Genomic DNA, 24,965 nt, shown 5'->3' on the forward strand with positions numbered 1-24,965 from the left:
CGGCGAGACGTCGAAGTCGCTAACCTCATGAGGGGATCGGAATAGCGCCCTACTTCAACGTTGAACGTCGAAGTAGGGACCGTGTAGACGATCCGCGTCCCGCAACGTCGAAATTGCTGGGTCCTCCATGGCGGCCATCAGCTGTGGGGTTGAGAGATGCTCTCTCTCCAGCCCCTGCGGGGCTCTATGGTCACCGTGGGCAGCAGCCCTTAGCCCAGGGCTTCTGGCTGCTTCTGCGGCAGCTGGGGATCCATGCTGCAGGCACAGGGTCTGCAACCAGTTGTCAGCTCTGTGTATCTTGTGTTGTTTAGTGCAACTGTGTCTGGGAGGGGCCCTTTAAGGGAGCGGCTTGCTGTTGAGTCCTCCCTGTGACCCTGTCTGCAGCTGTGCCTGGCACCCTTATTTCGATGTGTGCTACTTTGGCGTGTAGACGTACCCTCGCAGCACCTATTTCGATGTGGTGCCGCGCAACGTTGAAGTTGAACATCGACGTTGCCAGCCCTGGAGGACGTGTAGATGTTATTCATTGCTACATCGAAATAAGCTATTTCGATGTTGGCTTCACGTGTAGACATAGCCCATCAGATGCATGAGTGGGGGGGGTGATTTCAGAGGGGTATTTAAAGAGTGAGGTCCCAGTAAAAGGGATGGCCAGCGCTGACAAGATCTATTCAGCAAGGTGGAAATGGCCCAGTATCAATAGTACTTATCAAAAGAGGAAAAAACAAGTTAGATCAGACAGGAGGATGTGAGCCTTTGTCAGAGTCTAATGGGGAGATATTAATGCCCAGGGAAGAGAAGCTGGTTTTGTAAACTGCGAGCCACTCCCAGTCTCTGTTTAATCCTTGGTTAATGGAGTCAAATTTGCAAAAGAATCGCAGCTCAGAGATTTCTCTCTCCATCTGATTTTTGAAATTTCTTTGTTTCAGAGCTGTCACCCTTAAATCTGCCACTGAGTGTCCAGGGAGATTTAAGTGTTCACCTACTGGCTTCTGTACATTACTGTTCCTGATGTTTGATTTATGTCCATTTATTCTTTTATGGAGAGACTGTCCAGTTTGGCCAATGTAAATTCCAGTGGGGCATTGCTGGCACATGATGGCATATATTATATTAGTAGATGTGCAGGTAAAGGAGCCCCTGATGGTATGGGTGATGTTAGGTCCTGTGATGATGTCATTGGTGTAGATATGTGAGTAGAGTTGGCAGCAAGGACTGTTGCGGGGCTGGTTCCAGGCCTAGAGTCACTGGTTTGTGATTTGCAAAGGATTTGTTTAAGGTTGGCAGGCTGTCTGTAGGTGAGGACAGGCCTGCCTCCCAAGGTCTGTGAGAGTGAAAGATCATTGTTCAGGATGGATTGCAGGTCACTGATGATGCGCTGGAAAGGCCTTAGGTGGGGGCTGTATGTGATGGTCAGTGGTGTTCTCTTGTTTTCCTTGTGAGGCCTGTCTTGTAGCAGGTGGCTTCTGGATACCCGTCTGGCTCTATCAGTCTGTTTCCTCACTTCCTTAGGTGGGTACTGTAGTTTGAGGAAAGCTTGGTAAAGGTCTTGTAGATGTTTGTCTCTGTCTGATGGATCAGAGCAAATTCAGTTGTACCTTAGCGCCTGGCTGTAAACAATGGATCATGTAGCATGCCCTGGATGGAAGCTGGAGGCGTGTAGACAAGCATAGCAGTCCGTGGGTTTTTGGTATAGGGTGGTATTTATGTGACCATCGCTTATCTGCACAGTAGTGTCCAGGAAGTGAATTTCTTGTGTGGACTTGTTGTTCTCGAAGCTACAGACTAACACGGCTATCTCTCTGATAGTTAACTTTTTTGCCACGTGTAGGGTGCCTGTCTTTCAGGCTAGTATAAAGCTGATCTGAGGCCTCTAAGCAGAGCTTGTTCATAGCCCCCAGCATAGGGAAATAGGTCAGGACTGAGCCAGAGTGCACTGGTCTCTGCTTCCTTGGGCTCTGAGTCTCCCCTAGCTTACCCCAGGGTTCAGGTAGGTGGCTGCACAGCTTCAGGGTAAAAGTGCTGTCTTTGTTCCCTAACATCAACTTCAATAACTGTGGGCTCAGCACCTGTTGGTGTCTGATGCCTCTCTCACTATTTCCTTTCATCTTTCCCTATCCTGTGCATAGTGGCTTAGTTTCTGTAGACTAGCTCCGCACCAATCTACTACATCATCTATCCATCCTCTGTGGGATCTGCCTCTCCTATTCGAACGATCCATTATGCCAAATATTAGGGTCTTGATTTTTCATTCATCGTTCGTTCTGCAAATATGTCCAAATAGTTGTAGCTTCTGTTTTATAACCTTCTGCAGAAGGTTCCCTTTATCTTATCTCTTTATCTCTTTATAACCTTCTGCAGAAGGTTCGGCTGTATCTTCCTATATAATTCCTCATTGGTGACCTTCTGCATCCATTCTATTCTCAGAATCTTTCTATAACAACTCCTTTCGAATGCCAGTCCATCAAAACCCAAGTAAACAGAGTAACTGCTAAGCCTTAGGGCAAGGAAATATTCTATTGGGTATGCCCCACACCTGAAGGGAGGGTAGAGGCAAGGAATAAATAGAATGGAATCTGGGGAGACAATTTGTTTTGTGACACTGCAGGAAGACTGAAAGAAACCACTGTCTGTATTTTTAATACACATCACATGCACTTCAGGTTACTTGGGAGACATTATCCTGCTTGACTGCATAGACTTAGATTAAAAGAGGCAGCGAGGAGGAAACCAAAAGGGAATGAAACATTGGCAAGCAAAGATAAGGTAGTATTACAGAGCATGCCAAGGGTTGTTAGGGGAACAATTAATTGGGGGAAAATCCCTGGCCTGATTCCAAGTAAGTTGGTGAAATTTATTCTGAATCTAGCCTTAGAAGGAGTGCTTAAGCCTTAAGGATGCTAACTGCCCTAGACAGATTGAGTGGGTTGCTAGTAATGGCAGCAGATGCATGTCTAACTGCGAGAGACAAAGGATTGTGATGGAGCAATGTGGGCTGCATCTCCCACTCCAGAGATGAAGGTAATATGGCTGAACAGATCTAATCAAAACATGCAAGGAAAGATTAAGGTTTAGAAAAGACAAATTATGTACATATTGTTTTTACCTTTTACTCTGTATCCTCTGTAAATTAGGCTGAATAAATAACTCTGAGGAGAGGCTGTGAGGGAAGTGAGGTGGGATGGTGTCAAAGAGATATGTGTGCGACAGGGGAGATGCTGGTGGGAAGGCAAACCAAGAAGCTTGGTGGCTAGAATTCTTAGAGCAGTGCATGTTTTTGGGGAGGGTAGATGAATGGGAACTCAGCAGTAACTGTAGATACCAGAATGGGTGTATTGTTACATGGCTATTGGCTTATGGCAAGTGAGTGTGAGATGGAGAGTTATCAGGATATGTTTGGGACCCCATGGAGGACTAAAATATTGGCACAGTGTATGTGTGTGTTTGGAAGTGGGGATGTTAGAGCATTGTGGAGAGCTGGAGATATTTGAGATCTTTTTCTCCCCACTGGTCAATTTTTTTGCGCCTTTTGAAAATTATTCCCCCTTTTTTCATCCTTATCCTCTTTGTAGAAGGAGGTTAAGGTCCAACAATTGAGAAGTTTCTTGTGGCCACATCCCTGCCCCTTGACACCAAATGATAAAGCACAATAGGGTCTGAGGCTTGGTACACTGTCTTCAAAGAGGTGGGTTCTTTTCTCCATTGTTTTGAATGGCATCTTGATTTGAATTTGTAGATTTGTTTTTCACTAGTTTTAGGAAATGCTGAGTAAGGGAGCTAATGGCAGTGAGCAGTGTGACTGACATCAAAGATGTCTCTTCTGTATTCACATGGCTCTCATGACCTTCAGCACATTTAGGGGTCTGTCCAAGGTGGTTTCAGGATCCAGTCAGCACAGAGTGGCTGTTAGTGGGAGAGAAGGATGATCTATGGATAAGGTGCTGGATGAAGACTCAGTAAATCTCTGCTACAATCTTAGTCAGAGACCTTGGGCAAATCACTTAACTGCTCAGTGGCTCAATGCCCTATTTGTAAAAGATGAATAATGTCACTTCCTTCACAAATAACATGAAGTCCTGTGGCACCTTAGAAACTAACAAATTTATTAGGTCATGAGCTTTTGTGGGTAAAAACCACTTCTTCAGATGAAAAATGAGGTAGAAAAGCAGAATCTAGGGTAGGAGGAGGAAAAAAAAAGGGTTACCTGTCACTAGTAGGACCAGTTAATGAAGCAAATTTAGACCGTATGTTTCTTAGGACAAAGATCTTGAGTTTCACGCATTTACACAGTGCCTACTACAACGGAGCTACAGCTTTGGTTGGGTCTCTGGGCGCCGCCATAATATGAATAAGAAGTTTTGGTGTGGATCTGGAAGTGTAAAACACAACTCTTTACTATGCTAATATCTCCTCCACCAGTCAAGCTGTTCATTGCCCCTGTGAAAATAGAAATCTCCCTGCTGTATGTGATTGGATTCCAGATACCCTTCAGAGATTAGATCTGGCCAGAATGGGTTAGCTGCAGAAGCATCAAACATTGTATCCACAAAGATTGGTGCTTAGCCACCTCTACCTCTCACCTCATCTTACCTGGTTACCTTGGGTGTCAGATGACCAAAGGCTGATGAAGTGGCAAGTGAGGCAGTTGGAGCATTCATGATGGAAGTCTTGTTCTGAGTTATAGTAATCAAAGTTCAGGATGTTTTTAAATTCCTAGGCTGTGACAGTGACAGAAGCAAAGAAACCATTCTTCTCCCTCTGCCAGAGCATCAGCAAAGTGTCATCTTGCAAACCTCTTCTGGTAATATGGACTTCTGGTATCTAACTTATCTTAACTCATCCACCCATTCACATTTTTGCAGCTGTGAGTAAATGCCCATTCCCTTTGCAGATGACAACTGATAGTTCCCAATATTCATCATCAATGAACTAAACTTAGAGCCTTACAGTCTACCCTATTCACTAAACGAAGTTTCAGGTATTATCATTACTGGATTATTTATGTTGTTTGCACTGGAGCACTTGCACCAGGAGAGTACTGCTTGGTAGTGAAGGGGATGGAACCACAAATGCTGCACAATGGGCACAAAGGGCCTGATCCAAAGCCCCTGAAGTCAATGGGAAGATACCTACTGGCTCAACCCTGCACCCATGTTCTCAATGCTGCAAGGCGCTGAGCCTAAATCCTACTGCAATTAGTAGGCATTAGGTACCTAAATTCCTCTGAGGATCTGGGCCTGAGAGTCCCTGGTCCCCAGGTACTTGATAGGAATTCTAAGCCCTTGATGCCTTGCAGATAGGGAATCTGGGACAATTTTTGTATTGAGGGTGCTGAGAGCCACTGAATCAAACAGTAAACCCTGAATGGAAACCACTTCAGGACAGGGCAGCACCCCATCACCCTGAATGCCAGCATCAGTGTTGTCAGCTTCTAGTTGCACTTTACTATCTCTACGGCTTTTTCTATACTGGCAAGTTTTATGGAGGAAAAGTGCCTCTTGTCAACAAAACTGCGTGAGCATTCACACCGCAATACGAGTGAAAAACATCCATTTTTGTCAGCAAAAAACTTCCAGCTCCATGAGGACTTTGGTGTTTCCCCTTCCCATGTTGTCAAAAAACATCCAATGTGGATACCTTGAGGCATTTGGTTGCTGATTCTGGCCTCCAGGAATTGTCCCACAATTCTCAATCAGCTTCCCTGGTCAGCAGTTTGAATTCCACTGCCCTGCAGCCAGATGACCAGCTACCCTCTGTGCCCCCTTGCAAGCCCCATGAAATTTAAATCCCTTTTCCTACTGCATCACCATCCTTGTTGTATATACTGTCAGGGTCCTCCAAGTCATCTTCCTCTGTCAGTAACATCAAGATGATCTCCATTGCCATCCTCAAGGTCCTCACCACAGTTAACAGAGTGAGAAGAGGGCAGGATCCATTGTTTCTCAGTGCAGGTGTAGAGTACGCAGCAGAGAAAGGCAATTGGAAAAAAAAAAGGCATGAAAGGAAAGCACAGTCCCAAGATGCCCCACACACCCACCAACAGATGGTGTCACCAGGCACTGTGGGTTACGTACCCACAATGCATTGGTCCCACAGTCAATGGAGAATCTAAAAGCATGGATACAATCTGTTGACAGAGGGAGCAAGGGTGAACACATTTTGTTAACTTTTTTGGTTACTTCTAAATGTGGCCGATAAAATGTACATGACACATACAGTGTACATACATATTTGTTTGACTCAAATATGTTAGTGGTCCAGTTAGGTCAGGCGCACTGCATATAATGTTCTAAAATTAAATGAAAACATCTACAGCCTCACGAGGCAGCTGGCGCGGAGCAGTTCTGTTAGTAACTAATAAATACTACTTTGCATATATGCCGCATCTTTCATCCAAGAGTCACAAAGCAATTAATAAACAATTCATTAACCCTCCTAATGGCTCATTGGGGTAAGTAAGACATTTACATGAGGAATAATTTTCCCAGGACCAAAATGCAGCAGGTATTTAACAGCAGTTTGCACAATGACAACAGTTTAGGACAGCAATGGCAGAGGAGTCATAACTTCTGCATGAAAATTGCAGGGGAATGTATGGAGGAAGAACAGAAGTAACTCAGCTGGAAATGGGCAACCATCCTTATCCTTGAGAAAAAGTAACAGAGAGATAGCCATGCTAGTCTATATGCTATCAAAACAAAAAAGCAGTCCAGTAGCACTTTAAAAACTAACAAAATAATGTATTAGGTGATAAGCTTTCGTGGGACAGACCCACTTCTTCAGATCACAGCCATACCAGAACAGACTCAATATTTAAGGCACAGAGAACCAAAAATAGTAATCAAGGTTGACAAATCAGAAAAATATTACCAAGATGAGCAAATCAGAGAGCAAAGGGGCAGAAGGGGTGAGCTGGGGAGTCAAGAATTAGATTAAGCCAAGTATGTATAAGCTCCCCTATAATGACCTAGAAAATTCCCATCCCAATTCAAACCACATGTTAATGTGTCAAATTTGAATATAAAAGAGTGGTCAGCAGCCTCTCTTTCCAAACTGTCGTGAAAATTCCTCTCCAGTAAAACGCAAACTTTCAGGTCATTAACAGAATGGCCCAGTTCATTAAAGTGCTGACAGGTTTATGAATCAGGAGTGTTTTTATGTCTGTTTTATGCCCATTAATTCTTTGTCTACGACCATTTGAAGTCTGTCCAATATACAAAGCATCTGGGCATTGTTGGCACGTAATGGCGTATATGTTAGTTGAGGAATATGAGAATGTGCCTGTGATTCTGTGAATAACCTGGTTAGGTCCAGTGATGGTATCTCCAGAATAGATATGTGGACAAAGTTGGCAATGGGCCTTGTTGCAAAGAAGAGTTCCAGCATGACTTTATGCAGCATGTCTCTATTACCATACTGCAGGTCTGTAATGAGACTAGCTCAAAAGGCTAGAGGCACAAGGGCACTTAATTTTTTCAGTGACCCAAGCAATGTTCCCTATAAGCTGCATGCTTGTGTGGCCACTCAGGAGAGATTGCAATGCCACCAGGTTGATTAGCAGAGCACCCAAAGCTATGTTAGTTTTTCCTGAGAGTCCACATTCACACATGCCTTGGTACACATAAAAATGTGTATTCTGCACATGGATGGAAAAAATCTGCATGTGGATGGGAAAAATTAGAGGAAATGTTGGACGTGAGTGGTGTAGTTACATCTGTCTAATTTTTAGGTGTGGACCAGAACTTAGAAATCTTCCATCCATATTCTATCCATAGTGACACAAGTTAGGCCATGTCAACACAATAGGCACCAGAGCCTTGCATCTAGGGCACTTTTAAGTGTCACATGAACTAAGAATGATATGAGGTTGGCAATGCATCCTGGCCTTTAATTTATATTCTGGCACATGTACCCTGTACAATCAGCCACTCTCAACCATTGGGCAACTTTAGGAGACAGATGTATTCCTTTAACACCTTTATCACATCCTCACATCCGTTGCTTTTGCCTTGGGACCGGGAGCCCAGAAACTTGGGGTCTACACTATACATAGCACTTAGAACCTTTTGTTTCCCAAATCTATTGCAGTTCCAAAATGGGTGTAATGACTTTTGCCAACCACGCAGAAGATGCTGTGAGGTTTACACTGAAGCCTGTAAAAAGCTTTGAGCTCTTCCAGTGAACAGCACCAGTTTCACTTGTAAAGTGTTATTGAGTTACACCCAGGGGAGTTCTGCTGGATAGATGACTGCCTTTGTCGTACTACTTATAAAAGGAATGTTTATTATAAGAAAATCTTTTTAACAGTCTGGTTTAGGGGATCATTTTGGTGGTACTTACATTTTCCATTATTGATTTGTATGAGTGGCTGTCTCTTACCTTTTCTCTTTCTAGGGCTGCATTAGTTCCTTTCCCGGGCCTTTATACCTCCCTCTGGCAGTAACAGTTCCCTGGTTTTCCCCTGCAATTATGACATTTCAAAACCTACGTACAGAAAGAGAGTTTGTTCCTTTACAGATCATCTGCACAAGCTGTTTAAGGCAGCCATGCAAATTTAAAGTTTAACAGTTTAAACGCAGAACAAGAAAAACACTATTAAGACCCTCCATTTATACAGCAGCTTCCACACTAGCATCTCATAGCTGGTCACAGATGCGAATTAAGCCTTCCAACACCCCTGTTGTCGGGTATTATTATAAGCCTTTTTTCGCAAATGGGGAAACTGAGTTACATAGCAGGGAAAGTGACATCGCCAAGATCATACAGTATGTCAGTGGCAGAGCCAGGAAATGACTCCTGATATGTAGTCATCTAAACTACACACCAATGTTGCCTTGTTTCTTGTTACTATGTAATGAAAAGATTATTGTTGTCGTATATAATTTATGGGAGTGGCTGCGCAATCCCTCTTACTCCCTGCCCACTGACCTCCTACTCTTCTGATCCTATACGCATGCCTAATTGCAAATAGCAAGCACCTACCCCTATAAAACACTACTAGCATATTCAGTAACTGTCCAAAATACTAGAGTTTGCAATGTCTCTCCAATGATACCACAGGCCACCACTTCTGTAGATGGCTTCTTATGTGGAGGTTTTCCAGGTTTTGCCTACCAAACACTCAGCAGCTTGAAGTAATATTTAAACCCGAAGACAAATCTTCAGTGGCTATAAATTGACATAGCTCCGTTGACTCCAGTTGCACTGTCCTCATTTTCACCCAGCTCAAGATCTGCCTTCAGGATTCAAAAATGGACATTTGTGGGGCTATTGATATTATCCAGAGTTGTTACAGTTAATAAGCTAATCTCTGTTACATATCAGGAAGAGACCAAATGGTGGGTGCAGATTAAATCACATCTACCCATTGCAGGGACAGTAGGAAGAGGTCTGTGAATCTTTGGACCTCCAGGGAATGTCACCAGCACAAGAAAAGCATTAACACTTATCTGGTCTTGTACTGCTCTAGATCCATCCCTGCAAAGGCAGCAGACAAGAATCTTGCCTCCCAGGATCTGAAGGCCAGGAGCCCTTCAGCTGTAACTTTAGCTGCAAAGGCAACCACTGCTTGAAAAGTTTAGCATGCTTCTCACGACCCCTCTGGAACATAAACCAAATTAGTGGCACAAAATGTGTTGTTCATTATACATTTCAATATGTACCATGCCTGCTCCATACCTCACCATCTGCCCCAGCCAGCACTTCTGCAGGGCTTGGCACAGGGCAACTGATCATGCAGCTGCCTCTGGCACCAGAGCCCTGTCATTTAGAAGGACACTCAAGCAGTACTTAACCACTATTAAAAGAAGCCACATCTTGTTTTGGTTTATCAGACAGCTTACTCATATCAAGAAACACTTATACAGCAGGGCTCTGCCAAAGGTTCAAAGATTCCAGTTGTTGTCTAGAGAAGAATTGTAGGACCCAAACTAATGGGGAAAATATAGTAGCACTGCTCAGCTGGTTGTGGAGTCGTGGAGAATGCAGCTGTAGTGACACAACAAAGGAGTACTAAAATGGTCCAAAATGCAGGTTATAGGAGAATTATTACAACACTTAGGCTGTGTCTGCACAGGCACAAATCTTCAGAACGGCCATGCTAATGGCCATTTTGAAGATTACTAATGAGGCACTGAACTGAATATTCAGCGCCTCATTAGTAATCTTCGAAATATGGCTATTTCGAAGACTGGTGCCCATGTTGACACAGCCTTAAATATATATGTTGGGTGTGTAAAAAGTGCCTCTTGCAAAGAGAGTGAACTCTTGCAGATTTAAAATGTTTATTGATGTTGCCAATAGGGGCTTTGTTTGGCCATATTAAGTCGTGTGTGTGTGTGTGAGAGAGAGAGAGAGAGAGAGAGAGAGAAACATGAGAAAACATGTTATCCAGTGGTTTGGGTGGGATATTGAGGCCTATAATATGATCTATTCTGACTCATTCACCAGACATGTCACTTAGACCAGGGGTGAGCAAACTTTTTACATTGGGCCCCACTTTTCATCCCTACAAATAGCTGGGCCTTCCCAACCTGTCTAATCTAATCCAAACTGATGGAACTTTTGGTTATGGTCACATGAAAAAGAACCCTTTCAGCACACGTAAGAAAGTAAGCCTGTAGAATGTAAAAAAGTAATTAATTGGAATGTAAATTTGAATACACATACATAAAATGAGATGGAGGAGCCTGGCACCCAGCAGCTGATCATGCTGTGCCCCCGTTATAAAATTTCATGCCCTCCAAGTAGACCTGACCACCATTTTGCTCACCCCAACTTAGACCTGGAATTTTTCTGGGAACGGCACTAAAATGTTATAGTTCATATCCTTCAACAAAAGAAAATCAGTTCTCTCCTCCCAGTCCCTCATAAGCTCATATGACAGTGGAATAATGGGATCCTAAATGTAGATAATAACACCCATCTTCCACGGTAAAGGAAAGGCACTAGGTAAGCGTATAATTTATCTTTATATGTAAAAAATAGGGTGGATCTTCTTTTTGTAATGTGTGTACAGCATCTAGCATAATATGGCAGTGATCCTTAAATTGCAACTTCTAGGTCTACTGTAATATAAAAAATAGTAATAATTATTATAATTCACCAGAATACACGTTGAACCTCTCCAGTCCAGCACTCACAGGACCTGACCAGTGCCAAACAAGAGGATTTGCCAAACAATGAGAGATCAATATTGTCTAGCAGCATTACCAACACTTCCATTGCTTGCTATACTCTTTGAAGACATTTAGGGGTCTATTAGAGGTAAAAAACAGAACAGAACACCAAGATCCAGGACTGGTGGCTGTAAACAAACTTTATGGGACCACAGGAAACTTGGCCACACCCATGATAAGCAGTTCTCTGGCAAATTAACATCATGCCGGATTATGGAGTTTGCCAGATGAGAGAGTTCTGGATTAGAGAGGTTTAACCTGTAACATGTATATTGGCCCTGCTGTGTTAAAGAGGCTAGCAGTGTGTTTTTTCTCCTTGCTAGTGAAGTTCATCTTTTAAGTCAAGGGCTAGTTTTGGAGCCTTCAGAGTCAGCAGTCTGGGGTTCAATCTCTACTAACAACTTAACTGGGGCATTGGCTTTTCCTCAGCAGTGGTGACAATCATGGGACAGCACCAAGATTTTTACAAGAGCGGTCATGTTACTGTATATCCAAGGTTGGATAACAAATAATTCTGCAGCAGGGGAGATCCACCTCTTTCCAGCTGCTGAGTATTGGTGTGCTGACCCTAGTCCATTAGAAAATCTCTTGCTGAAATGGCTTGATAAATTGGATCCCTTTGGTGCTATTTGTTCTCGTTTTCCTGAATCTCTGTTAATCATAATGATTTTTGTTTAATTCTGTGATGTCGGATCTATTTGCAGCTTATGTAGCTCCCTGCTCTTTTAAATTCTTTCTGATGCATCCTTATATTTTTTCCCTTTTCCTTTTTTTCATGTTTGAAAGAAAATCAATACAACAATGTTTTAAAAAGACTCATAAAATCCTCGGGAAAACCAGGAAGTGTTTTGATTCTAGCTGTTCAGTGCATTGTGAAGGTCTCACTCCAATGGACTTCCTTCTCTTTGGTAAACCCAGACACTGATCTTAATCAGTTCCAGGACGATGCTCACCCAACTTGAATTTATCAAAGTAGTTGAAACACCAGGTTTTGCTAACAACCTGAAAGCTGCAAGTAATAGCACTAGAAGTTTATTTTAGATCCTCTCAGCAAAAAAACAATTTGGAGAGTAAAAGTGCTCTGAGGTTCAAGCAGGAAGGAAACCACTTGGGTGACTGTGAATAGAGGCAGGAGGACCATCTCAGAGAAACTAGAGCCTGGTCAAAACTCTTTCCAGACCTTTAGAAGGATAAGAAGGAAGTCCAGTGCTTAGTGCACTAGCTGAAGGCTTGGAAACCCCTGGTTTGTTCCCTGGTTCTCCCACAGGCTTCCTGCATGACATTGGTCAAACCAGTTAGGATGTGGGGGATGAAGGCACTTAATTCCATCATTTCAGTGCTGGGGTATTCCCAAAACGCTTGCCCACCTACCACCTAACTCTGCTGTTGCCCGAGCTTCTCCTGGTAAATTTCCCAGAATGCATAAGTTTCTGCTGGTGAGGCAGATGTGTGCATAGCAATCTCAACACCACTGAGCAATTCAGTGCCTAATTCATGCCTAAGCCCCATAAGACTTCACAATCCCCACCTAGCTTCACCTGTAAGGCCAGATCCAGTCAGCAGGCTCAGAGACTGCCTTGGTCACATGTCTGCCATTCTGGACCCTGCACATAACACAGCTATGGAGAGGGATGATTTCCTTCTGATCTACATCAGTTTGCAGTAGTGTGACAGGTTGAATCACAGAAATCCCTTTGGGGATGTCCTCCAGTATGCTAATGAAGCCACTGATGCCTGCTGTCCTGACCCTGGGGCTGCCCACCACCCTGTCCTGGTGGGCCACAAGCTCTGTTCTCCCATCAGTCAAAGCACAGAGTTGGTGTTACTGCCCCTCTGCAGAGCAACACATCAGCAATAAGGGCTGAACACCCAGGAAACAACCCTGAAAAGCACCAAAACTCCAAATAAATCCATCTTTATGTAAAAATTTTGCATAGAGAAAGCTCATAAGGTCCACCCATTTCATCAATGAAAGAGTGGTTGCAGTGCTACAGTGGTTGCAAGTGAAAACTGATCAGTCAGTTAATAAATTAAAAGAAACAAACTCTCCACCTAATTCTAATCCACTAAGAAACTTCTTACATACAAATTCTTACCCTAAACAGCTCTTCTTATCTCAGGTAAAAAGCTTCAAATTAGGGTTAATCTTTGCACTGTCCTGGGTCTACAGCTTCTTCGGAGTCCTTTGTATTCTCTTAGGATTGGTCAGGCAATTTCAAAGGCCAGCTGAAGACAAAAGGACTGATTGCTTCCCTTTGCTTAAACAGATTCTTTGTTCATCCCATCCCCACATCCCCTGCCATCCTCATGGAAAAATACCAGGTTAAAGATGGATTCCAGTAGAAGGTGGCCTGGTCCCATGTTTTTCTAGGACCAATCACAGTTTGGGCTTATAGGACAAACAGCCATTCGCAGGTCATTGGTTTGAGTACTGAGTCATTATGTTTCTGGAGCATCAATAATGGCTCTTATTAGCACATGTAGAATTATAAACAGATCCACACTTCATATTTCTAACTTTACATACTAGAATGATACATGGACAAAAACAGGATATACAGATACAGCAGACTGTGTGTTACATGCCCTGTTTTGCATGAAGCATCTTCCAGTTATTCCTATTTCTAAACCAATTTTAATAAAGCCTGTGGGGAGCCCTGTGACAAGTAGTATGAGCACTCAGCCAGGCTCTGGCGATGCTGGTTCAAATCCCCACTCAGCCTGATGGGGAGTGGGCATTTGAACCCAGGTTGAAGGCTTTCGGAAATGCTTGGGTGGGTTTCTCTCAGATTGTCCTCTTGAAGTTGTTTCATTTTGTATAAATTAAACATAATCAGAGCAGGAACTGCCATTCAAATATCCTGAGTGAGTAAAGTTGCTAGCCCCTGGGTTCTAGAGGCTCTGGCCCAATAAAGCTACGTCTACACTAGCACACTACGTCGAAGTAGCCTATTTCGAAGTAAGAACATCAAAATAGGCTACTTCAACGTGTATCATCTACACGTCCTCCAGGGCTGGTGCCATCAACATTCAACATCGAAGTAGGGACAGAGAACTTTGAAAGGAGCCACCCCAGAAGAAAATGCGGAGCGTCCACACACACAGGCGCTCCCCCTCGAAATAAGGGGCCAGCAAAGCACCAACCCACTCCCTTAAAGGGTCCCTCCCAGACACACTCACCCTGCACAGAATGAGATCCACAGAGCCGACAACCGGTTGCAGACCCTGTGCACACAGCATGGACCCCCAGCTGCAGCAGCAGCAGCAGCCAGAAGCCCTGGGCTAAGCGCTGCTGCACGCGGTGACCATAGTGCCCCGCAGGGGCTGGACAGAGTGTCTCTCAACCCCTCAGCTAATGGCCGCCATGGAGGACCCCGCTATTTCGAAATAGCGGGATGTGGACTGTCAACACACGCTCTGCTTCGATGTTGAATGTTGAAGTAGGGCGCTATTCCCATCTTTGGGTGGGAATAGCAATTTCGACATCTTGCTGCCTAATGTCGATTTCAACGTCGAAATAGCATGTGGCGAGTGTAGACACGACGCGTGCTATTTTGACATTGTGCTGGCAACTTTGAAGTAGCCGGCTAGTGTAGACGCACCCTAAATGTTTATTTATACAATATAGAACAGCTTCTATAGAACAGAGGCTACGTCTACACCAGCCAAAAACTTTGAAATGGCCATGCAAATGGCCATTTCAAAGTTTACTAATGAAGTGCTGAAGTTTACATATTCAGCGCCTCATTAGCATGCAGGTGGCCGCGGCACTTCGAAATTGACGCAGCTCGCCACCACATGGCTCGTCCAGACAGGGCTCCTTTTCGAAAGGCCCCGGCTACTTTGAAGTCCCCTTATTCCCATCTGCTCATAGGAATAAGGGGACTTCAAAGTAGCCGGGGTCCTTTCGAAAAGGAGCCCCGTCGGGACGAGCCACGTGGTGGCGAGCTGCATCAATTTCGAAGTGCCGCGGCCGCCCGCATGCTAATGAGGCGCTGAATATGTATTTCAGCGCTTCATTAGTAAACTTTGAAATGGCCATTTGCATGGCAATTTTGAAGTTTTTGGCTAGTGTAGACATGGCCAGATAGAGCAACCCACTCCAGAATACCACAGAAGATAAGATGCTCTCCTGGGAAGTAAGAGACCTCGGTTTAAAGCCCTGCCCCATATGAGACAGAACAGGAATTCAAAAGTAGGTGCTGTCCACTCTGAGTGAGTGCACTAAGCTACTGCATGACAGGGAAAGGAGCAATATGTCTGCACTTTCTCCTGGCAAAGCAGTGACTTGGCTTAGATACCTACTCTCAAGAGATAATTCAGGGCTACAGCTCCTGAGCAGGAGGACGCAGCTCCTTCTGGCCCCGCCTTGGATGCCAAAGGGTTTGTCTAAAAGCCCAGCTGTGAAGACATAGGTGCTGGAACCAGGGCTGGTGCCCTACCACCTGGCCCATAGTTGGTTCCCATCTTCTGCACCCTCACAATAAAAACTGTTCCAACACCCATGTGCCCAGATATTTTCAGGTGGGCTGGAGACCGGTCCCCTTCCCCAGGTTACAGAACCTGGACTACATACAGCCCAAGCAGGAAGGCTTATTTTTAGCCCTGAAGCAGCAGCCTGAGTCAGTTGTCCTGGACTCTGAGACTCACTGCCACCAGATTTTTACAACATAGAGGTATCCTTATTTCCTTTGAGGAGTAAGACTTAGGCCAACACCCCTCCTTTCACCATTTTGGGGAGCTTGGGTGCTTAGCTTGGCTGTGACTTCTCCTTTGCTGGCAGACAGGGCCATCCTTATCCATATGCAGAATATTGTAGAATACAGTTGCATCAGGCCCCCAAAATATGGGGCCTACTGGGTCTTAATGTCCGCTCATCCTTGCAGTTAACAGCCCTCCCACTCCACCCAGCCTGTCTAATAGAATCCAAACCAATGGAAATTTTGGTTATATTCATATGAAAAAAAAATCCCTTTTGATATGTGTAAGAAAATAAATCTGTGGAATGTAAGAACTTTATTAATCTGTATATAAATGTGAATACAGAGACATAAAAACAGTAACACAGTTCAACATTTTTAATGAGATGGATGAGCCTGAGACCCAGCAGGCAAAGGTGCTGTGCCCCGCCTTACGAAGTTTCATGCTCCAATGAGGGCGTTCACCCCCCACTTTGAGCACTCTGGTCTTCAGGATGTTAGTTTAAAATTTGCTTTAAAAATATTAGTATATTGCTAAAGAGTATAAAATCACATCTCTAGAAAATCATCCATCCTCCCTGGCTGCCATTGGGCCAATGGGCACCAGTTTAATAGTAGTGTGCAGAACCCCATAAATCGTAAGGATGGCCCTGCTGGTGAGGCACTTCAAAAGTTAGGCACTGAAGTACTCAGTCCCCCTTCTGAGTCCCACAATTAGCCTCTCTCAGTTTGAGTTCCTCATCTGTGGAACAGCTGTTTTTCCTTGCCTTTCAGAGGCATTGTGAGAAGGAATACACAAAAGATTGTGGTGCCATCACTGTAATGGGGGCCATGTAAGTACTTTAGATAGATAACATTATCTGAGCATCCGTTGGAGAAAATGTTAATATTTCCCCTCAATCATTTTTCATTTCTGCAACTACTCTGCTCTTCTGTGGAGGTCAGAAGTAGAATGAGCTATTTCAGAATAGGGTCTTCCTGCTTGATTTCTGGCCCAAACAGAGGCAGAAATGGTGGTGATCTGGGCTGCAGTTTCTCTTGAGAGTGTCAGGACTCTCACAGGTTTTGCACACTGTTTTTAATCAGAGACACTCTAATTTTTAACGTAATACTACAAGCTATCTGTTTTGCTGGCCTGTTTCTAGAAGTTGCCAGCTTCCACTGTAAGCTGTCCCAACCCTGTGCCACGTCCATCCAGTCCAGTTCTGCTGACCAGAAAACAGACAGGCACCTTCTAGTAGGGTGTTGTGTGTGATGATTACACAGCTATAAAGGAGAGATAATGAATTGTGAATACAGTGGAAATTAACATCAGCATAATAACTTGGGCTAGAAATGGGTCAGGACACTGGATTCAGCACTCCAATAAGCAGAGAAAAGTGCTGTAGAAGCTCTGATAATACTTTTAAAGGCATCAGTTAACCTGATCCTCCTCTCAGCAACAACATAAGTAAAATCCATTTACTTCAGTAGCAGGACTCAGGATTTACTCTGAGTAAGGATGTTAGGAGAATCAGACCCAGTGTGTTCACTGACCAAATTGTTCTGGGCAAAACAGGCAAAGGGATAATACAAGTCAAAGGCTGGTACAAGTACAAGGCAGGTAGGGAAATAGATCTACCATGTACTTATAGGTAAATTGCAATAAACAGCAGGGCCCACAACAGCTGCAGAGCTCAGAAACAAACACATTTTCTGTGCAATAAATGAAGGGGTATCACGCAGAAGGAGAAATTAATTTAAAGAGAAAGCCATCTTTACACCAAGATATTATTGTTATTTTTAACCCTCCATTGACTCTTACTAGATAGCTGGGGCAGAGCAGGACTTGAAGTTCTTTTGCACTAAGTCAGAACTGGCTTTCTAACCTCTGGGCCATCCTTCCTTTCTAACTCTACGCTTGCAGCCTTTCCCTTTGACACCTGTAAAACACAAAGCCATCATGCAAGAGCATGAAAAAGCTGAACTGGTCTTATGTGTAAACTCTTCTGTGTCAGACACTATGTATTTCTCCTGCACCCTTAAACCCTGGTCTTGGTAATGTAACATGGATCCTTTCACCTCCTAGTTGTCTGTCTGAGTTCAGCTGAACAGGGATGGAAAGATGTGCTTTTTCCAATGGCTATGTGGTGACATATGGAATAAGTCTGCTGGGTCTCACTCCCAGTAAACACCTTATGAAAACCACAACTATGCTAGCACTGTTTGCAGTCTCACTGTCTTAGAAAAAAAGCTGAGAACTGAATATCCCATGGACTTCCTCGTGATCCCTTCTGCTATTCAGGCTGTAAGTGTTTTGGGGACACATGGGAAGTTTCATTCTCAGGAGCTGTGAATCTTGCATCCATCAGAATGACTAAGTTAACAAAACACAATAATGAAAGGATAGAAAGATCCCTTAAAATAAATCAGATAAAAGCTCCTCGTCACTGAGCTTATATGTTTAATAGATTCCATGACACATCATAATTTGCCGATAAAAAAGATTATCTATTCCAGGTTGATACACAATCTAATAAACGTTTGCTGGAAATGTATGTCTGAAATCCGCTGCCTGGTGCAATAATAAAGAGTGATTCAGTCAGACAGAGCCATCCTTAACTTGCAGTTGTGATATTCTGCTCCACATTCCAAAAGCTCATGACAGGTGGGGACATAAATGTACAGTGCAAAGCAAGCCAATTCCAGAACAGACTGTCAGACAGTAGGAGCTCTGTCGGCTTCCTCATGGGCTCTGTCTGATTCCTTATGGGCCAGACAACAAAGGAAGAGTGCCATGTGAAAGGAGAATAGGAAGAAGCTGCTTGGGACACCTTGGTTTATTTTTAGTTCAGCATCTGTCTGCAGAGACTGATGTGTGTGTGGCACATTTGCAGAACATACACAGATCCTTCTCCTTAGCTTGCTTCTCATCATAGTGCAGTCTCCTTTTATCATAATGATGTCTTAGTACAGTGTTACCCTTCCCTTGACTGTTGTTTGTTATTGCTAATGGTATTGTGCATAGCACCTGTACATTGAATCTCTACCTGTTAAACCTGTGGATTCACTGCACAGAGACCAATTACCACACTGTCTTTAAGAAACAAGCATGCTGGGACTACTTAATAAGATGGGCAATGGCTCTGCTTCCTTTACCTGGGATCCTCTGGATCTGAAGATTCTCTTCCTCCAACTGTTTTGTTCTTAGATCCAGCAGCATAGTCGGATTGGTACTATAAAAGTAAGTGTGTGCCTGGTGTCCCACAGCTCTGCTCTGGGGGCCACAAGCAGGTGTCTAGATCCCTGGGATGAGCCAGGTATGTGTATGTTGCAGTTGAACATCCCACCTGGCCTGGTTCAGTTGACTTAGGCTCAGGGTGTAGGGCAGTAACATTTTGATATAAACATTCAGACTCAGGCAGGAGCACAAGCTCTGGGATCCCATAAGATGGGAGACCTCATCACCCAAGCCACCTTAGCTCAAGTCAGCTAACCCAGGTTAGCTACACTTGTTTGTTTGCAGTGTAGATATACTCTGGGCTTTGACCTCTATTGGGCTCATGCTCTTGGAGCCCACCAAAAGTAATCCCCTAAGGACAGGTACTGCCATTTGTTTGCTGGCCAGTCACGTTTGGTGGGCAAACAAGTTTCCTCATACTGCACTAGGAACAAAGGGCTATAGCAGCTTCTCTTTAGGAGTGCACTAGGATGTCTGGGATGCAGATAGTCCTACTTGAACCCACATAATGTCATGTAAATGCTAGAGCCCCAAACTGGGACCCAGGGTTCAACAATTCATAACATTGGGTTATAAGTGAGTGTAGATACTCAGCCCTGAGGTTAACAAACCCAGAGTCTGATAGTTCAAGTGCTACTAACTCTGGACTTACATTGCAACATAGGCATACCTTCAGACATATCTCCTTTGGCCCTGAGCTCCAACTCCTGGCTACTGATGCCTGCTCTAACCAACAAATACGACAGTCCATGTCCCAATCACTGACACTGGTCTTGCTACTATCCCATGTCTTGTGTCTAATGTCCCATACGAACAAAAAGCTGAAATGTACAGTAGCAGATACACAACAAAGGTCAAATGGCGAGACACAAAGCAATTTTTATTAGGCAAATTGGATAGGGGGATCCTGCTGTTCTTCAGCTTGCCTCATTTCAAATTCATATTTATTGTTGGTTTTGCTATTCAGCAATTTTCTGGGCAATTTTATCTGCCTAGCGTTATGTAACATACATAATGTCAACAAACCCAGCTTGTCTGTAGGAAGGATTAAACAAGCAACCTTATGGGCTAAAGCCCTATGCTTTGCCACATGAGCTAAAGGCCAGCTGGGTCACAACACAGGCTGTAGAGCAGAGAATTCACTCTCTCTAGTATGTGGTCTTAGCACCCTGCAGTTACACATATATCAGTGTCTTCAGTGGGCACAGCTGCTCATCATCCATTCAGAGTCTTTGGTGTAGCTAATGCCAAAGGAAAGAATTCTGATGCATGTCAGCAATTGCCCTACTTTATTTTCAAGCAACTCTTATGTTCCAGTACTGGGCCATATACACCTTTGCAGAGGCATATACATCCTGAAATGTAACACCTAACATCTCAATCCTACTCAGCTCCTTCCAGGTCAGTCTTCATCTGGACACACTCCAATTCCTCCTCTACTTACACACAGACACTTCCCTGTAAATGCATCCCTGTTCCAATCTTCGGCTGAGAGCAGAGCTCTGCCAAAGCACTTCAGTCCTCACTAGTAACACTTGCTAAGGGGCCTTTTTTTAGTATTTTTCCACTAAATCCAAAGCATAAACCTTGAGTCTTCTTTCTATCTATTGTTTAGCTACTGTTTGTATTAAGCTTTGCAGTTTAAAGCTTTGAGCCTTATTTCTAGCTTCAGACTTAAGCTCTATATTCAGCACTTAATGTGAAATAGTATCTAAAGCGAGTTTAAAAAAAGCTGTTGGTCAAAACCTGTGGGCTGTTGAAAGCAACAGAAATGTTGCCATAGACTTCAGAGTGATTATAACTTGACCCTATGTGTGGTAGCATCTGTATTAAGATTTACAGGGCTTACAAAACACAGTAGTAAGCTTTTAACTTTATTTCTGTCAAGATAAAGTGTTAAGCTTTGATGTTTCCTACAGTCTGTCTGTGTTAAGCTTTATACGGCTGAAAGTTTGTTAGAGGTTATCTTCAGTCCGTATTAAATCTCAGGAAGCTTAAAGTGGGTGATGTTAATTTAAATAGATTTCTATATTTATAGGATTATTAAATAAATTTTTGCATAGCATCTTTTATAAAATTAAGTGAAGAAAATACCACAATGTAATTCAGGTTAATAGGGAACTTGGAGTAAGTTGATTTTTTTATCCCAACTGAATGTTTTTGTGAGAGTTAATACAGAAAAATTATCCATTACTTTGGAAATTAGAATAAATTAAATAATATTACCTAAGAATTTGTCTTTCTCGTTCAAACCACCAAAAATTAAAAGCTATAGAAACCTTTTCTTTTGTCATCATTATTTTTGTGATATGGACAAGTATTCATTATGGGACATGGCTACCAAACCCATATGCACTCATGAAATACACCAGGAACTTGAAATAGGATTTGTTTTAACAGATTAGATCAACAGCCTATTTAAATCCACCATGCTGTCTGTGATAGTGGCTAGAACCAACTGGCTTAGTGGAAGATACAAGAAACTTCATGATGAAAAAGTATTAAATAATCACCCAAAGGGAAAGTTTTTCTGACCCGTCAGTTAATGGTTGACTAATGCCCCAAAACATGAGGTTTAAATAGCTCTTCTCCTAATAATAATTTGCTTCCATTATATAACTGTGGATATTTCATTCTCCATATAAATGTCCAGTGACATCTGTATTTTGTTAAGCTCTGAGATGTAATATCTTGTGGCAGTTAGTTCCACTGATTGATTATATATTATTTCTGATAGTCATTGACTTCACATTCTACCGCTGTGATGTATTCATACAGTAGGACAAACTCTCCTTTCAGATACACCTATGTAAGGGCAGAGTAAGCCCACTGATGTCACATACATGCAAGATCAAGCACCCTTGAACTTATGGGAAGTTCAGATATAAACTGCTCATCTCTGGTTACCACCAGCTGCTATCAGAAACAACAACAAGTCCTGTAGCACCTTATAGACTAACATACTTTGGAGCATAATCTTTCGTGGGCAAAGACCTGCTTCATCAGATGAATGGGTCGGTGGGGGGGTGTTTCATGTATCTTTTCCTTATGGGATTTCAACATTTGCAGGGTCCTTTTGAAAAGGACCCCCACGTAGATGAGCCATGCGCAAGCGAAATGCGGCACTTTTGAAGTGCTGCAGCTGGCAGCATGCTAATGACGTGAAGAATATTCATTTCAGCACCTCATTAGTATTCTCCGATTTGGCCATTAACATGGCCATTTTGAATTTTTGGCCAAGTGTAGACATGGCCATAGATGCCTTATGCCAGGATAGCTTAAAAAGAATATATGTGATCATAAAAGTAATCAAAAGTGAACCATCTCAAACATGTCATCAAGTTTGCATGCAATTGGGAATAAAAATACTCCTGAAAACTGGGGGATTTCCATTCTGTAGGCTGAGTTCTAATTAGGATGGATTTGTTTGTTTAAGGAGACTGAGCAAATCAAAACGTTAGGCCTTCATCTGACAATAAACTCCTTCATATCTGGCATTCTATTATCGAGAACTCTCAAATAACTGGTACTTTAATCATAAGTAAACTTGTTTTGTTTTTCATAAGTACAGTTTAGTGAAAGTAAATACAAATAAATAAGGTATAAGTTTAGAGTGTACAGTACTACTGTTGTTGATAAAGTATTCTGCATACATTGTTGTTTCTTAGTATCTAATCTTGTTTTTCTTTAGTGTTATGCATGGCTAGGTACAGCTCTTTATTATCCAGAATATTTGAATATCCAACAAATTCCTGGTCCCAGGACTGCCAGGTATGGAAACGTTTACTGTACATATATTTACCCATGTGCTTAACTTTATACCTATGTGTAGTCCCAGGGACTACTTATGTACACAAACAACTTTGTAAAAATATGGCCATGTCTACACTATCCCAAAACTTCAAAATGGCCATGAAAATGGCCATTTCAAAGTTTACTAATGAAGTGCTGAAATACATATTTAGTGCCTCATTAGAATGCCAGTGGCCGTGGCACTTCAAAATTGCTGCGGCTCGCCACCACGTGGCTCGTCAAGATGGGGGTCCTTTTCGAAAGGACCCCACCAACTTCGAAATCCCCTTATTCCTATCTGCTGATAGGAATAAGGGGATTTTGAAGTTGGTGGGGTCCTTTCGAAAAGGACCTCCATCTGGATGAGCCACGTGGTGGCGAGCCGCAGCAATTTCGAAGTGCAGCGGCCACCGTCATTCTAATGAGGTGCTAAATATGTATTTCAGCACTTCATTAGTAAACTTCAAATGGCCATTTTGAAGTTTTGGGATAGTGTAGACGTAGCCTATGTGTTTAAACGGGTGACCGCAGGACAGAGGGATATTGAGACCCTGATTCTGTAAATATCTCAGTTGTCTTTTATAACTAAGGAGCATTGACAGAGTCTTCTCAGTAGAGGTAATGAATTTATCCCTTTTTTCTTTCAATTAGTTATTTGGACTCTTTTTTTCTTTTGCAAGGGGTTATGAATCATCCCAAATTAGTCCAATTTGTGGTAAATGTATTCAGTATTTGCTGAATATTATGGAAAAATCATTTTTAGACTTTTTTATGAACTCCTCACTTACATTATTCTCATCAAATTCTGCTGTAAATTCCTGTGGATTTATATCTTTGTAAATCCACTTAGGTTAATGGGGTTATTCTAGATGTTCACTTACGTAAAGAAGAGCAGAATATTGCCTATGCTATTTAAGGGAAGACACATTTCAGGATCCTTAACTACTTCATAGTATTTCTATCAATGCCAGTAAGGTCTGTAATTTATCTTCAGGACTGCAATTTGCCAACAACACTGATTCCAATCCGAAGAGCCTGCTATTAACAACCCACCTGCTCATCACTTGTAGTACCTGTCTGATTGTATTATGCAATGGCAGTATGTTATGGCATTATCCATGAGCACACTGGGGTTCCACTACTACAGATATAGTATAGCATCATTGTTTCTGGTAACGAGTATATTATCAGTGACTGATGGTGAGACATGTAGGATGTTGTCATCACTGAAAGCAGACTATAGGTCCACTTAGTACAATAATTGTTCTGTTTCTGGGTCTCAAACATCTCAGTCACTTGTAACAAATTATACAGGGCACAAGTTAATTAGGAGCCAAGTCTCATTGAGACTTAGGCTCTTACAGGACAGATACTTACAGGTATTTAGGATTTATTACCTGGGAGTAAGGCACCTAGGTGCTTTTGGAATCCCACTAGATGCCTATCTGCATCTTTAGGAGCGACCCATTTTAAAAATCTGGGTTGCTTTTGAAAAAAATTCACCCATACCTGTAATTTATCTAATTAGTAATAGCTGAAGTTTTTAATACTGAATGTTCAGTACCTGAGAAAAATGTATCAGATGACTAGTAAAAAGGACACAGTGCAAAATTTAGATTTAGTTTAAAAAAGAAACAAACAAAAAACAATTTTTTACTCTCACTGGAAACAGTTTAAATAACAAGCTATCCCTTAAACATCTCCTGACTTACATGTTTATTCTTCTTAGAACATATCTAGACTGCTCAACATTGTATTATCTAGGCCTGGGATGAAATCCTGGCCCACAAAGTCAATGGCAACCCTCACATCGACTTTAAAAGGGTCAGCATTTCACCCTTGAAATTTAGGGGCTTGTCTATGACATGTAGTACTTACTAGTTTAACTAAAGTTGTGTTTTTCATTTAATCAAATCAATACCAGTTTGTGGGTACACAGTTTATTTCTGTAACTGAGTGGTTTGTTTTGGTTTCTGTAGATCACAGTAAATGCAGTAAATCACACAAATTGAAATAATGGTGTCCCTGTGCAAACTTGCATTTATTTAATTAAAAGAAGGTGTATGCATAGAAAAA

General features: G+C 42.6%; 1 long non-coding RNA gene across 1 annotated transcript in view; it reads left to right on the forward strand.

Moving 5' to 3' along the window:
* The window catches only part of LOC142001564 (uncharacterized), a 236,758-nt gene extending 213,956 nt beyond the window's left edge, over nucleotides 1-22,802 (forward strand). Inside the window, exon 3 of the long non-coding RNA XR_012642523.1 lies at nucleotides 22,789-22,802. This is a non-coding gene — a long non-coding RNA (uncharacterized LOC142001564). The remainder of the gene's footprint in view (nucleotides 1-22,788) is intronic.
* Nucleotides 22,803-24,965: the final 2,163 nt, after the last annotated feature.

This window comes from Carettochelys insculpta, chromosome 25 (assembly GCF_033958435.1).
Source record: "Carettochelys insculpta isolate YL-2023 chromosome 25, ASM3395843v1, whole genome shotgun sequence".
Lineage (NCBI taxonomy): Eukaryota > Metazoa > Chordata > Testudines > Carettochelyidae > Carettochelys > Carettochelys insculpta.